The following is a 1,275-nucleotide window of genomic DNA, read 5'->3' as shown; positions in this document are numbered from 1 at the left end:
TTTTTTTTTTTGCAGTTACAGTTTTGAATTTGCAGTTTTGCAGCACTAGCAGCTGTTCTCAAATGGTTTTTAGTGGATGTGTGAAGTCAGTTCTGCACAAGTTCACACAGGTGTCCTATCAGAGTAACACAGTTACTTACGTTTGAAATCAAAATATTTTTGTCATCATTTTGAACAGTATATTTCGATTACTTTGTTACACACACACACAAAAAACTCAAAATGACACTTGGTTTGGTAACACTTTATTTTAAGGTGTCCTTGTTACACATGTTAAATGTACTTACTATTATAATAACAATTAATTATGCATAATTACATGCAAGTAACCCTAACCCAAACCAAAACCTTACCCTAACCATATAGTAAGTACTTAATTAATATTACTCAGTACTTATATGTATAATTACACTGTAACAAGGACACCTTAAAATAAAGTGTAACCCTTGGTTTGATATTACATGCTGCAATACGTTCAAACATTTTTAAGTGTGGACTAAAGGAATAGTTCACCCAAAAATGACACTTCTGTCATAATTTACTAACCCACCTATATGCATTTCTTAAAAGAAGATATGTTGACGAAAACTGGTTACCAAACAGTTTTGGTGTCAACTAACTTCCATTGTATGGACAAAAAACAATGAGACATTTCCCAAAACATAATCTTTTACAATCCACAGAAGAAAGTCATACAGTTTTGGAGCAACATGAGGCTATCTATTTACCTGTCTGTCTGTCTGTCTATCTATGTATTCATAGTGCCACAATTATAAGTGCAAGCAAGACTGTATCAATTCAAAAGCAACAGTCAATACAATGGAAAGTCTTCATTTTGATCATAACATCTATAACAAGCGTCTATCTATCTATCTATCTATCTATCTATCTATGTCTGTCTATCTATCTATCTATCTATCTATCTATCTATCTGCGAAGCAGGACTGTATTACAGAACCGTTGCTAGACTCAATGTGACAGTAAAAGCAACTCCAGAAGTAACTCACCGGATGAACATCAAATCAAACGCCGGCTTTTCTCTAGAAGCTCCAGGAGAAGAGTCGTCCAGTTCCAGCAGATATATCCTGTATGTCAGCTCGTTTTGCATGTGTTTCTTTTCTTACTATCGCTGCAGAAGCTGAAGCCGCAACTGTGCAGACGAACATTCATGAGTTTCATAAAACGGCTTCTTCCAGACAGCAGCTCGAGTCTAAAACGTGTCTGACCCAGACAGCTGGCAACTGCCCAATACTATTACACTGACCGCTGAAATAC

General features: G+C 35.8%; 1 protein-coding gene across 1 annotated transcript in view; it reads right to left on the bottom strand.

The window, feature by feature from the left end:
- Nucleotides 1-1,239, bottom strand: part of LOC107713302 (A disintegrin and metalloproteinase with thrombospondin motifs 6-like) — a 91,495-nt gene extending 90,256 nt beyond the window's left edge. Inside the window, exon 1 of the mRNA XM_016518763.1 lies at nt 1,008-1,239. The gene's annotated coding sequence lies outside the window, so the exon portion shown is untranslated. The remainder of the gene's footprint in view (nt 1-1,007) is intronic.
- Nucleotides 1,240-1,275: the final 36 nt, after the last annotated feature.

The sequence above is a fragment of the Sinocyclocheilus rhinocerous genome, unplaced genomic scaffold (genome assembly GCF_001515625.1).
Source record: "Sinocyclocheilus rhinocerous isolate Xijiao unplaced genomic scaffold, SAMN03320098_v1.1 scaffold688, whole genome shotgun sequence".
NCBI classification, from domain to species: domain Eukaryota; kingdom Metazoa; phylum Chordata; class Actinopteri; order Cypriniformes; family Cyprinidae; genus Sinocyclocheilus; species Sinocyclocheilus rhinocerous.
This window is presented reverse-complemented; position numbering and strand designations above follow the sequence as displayed.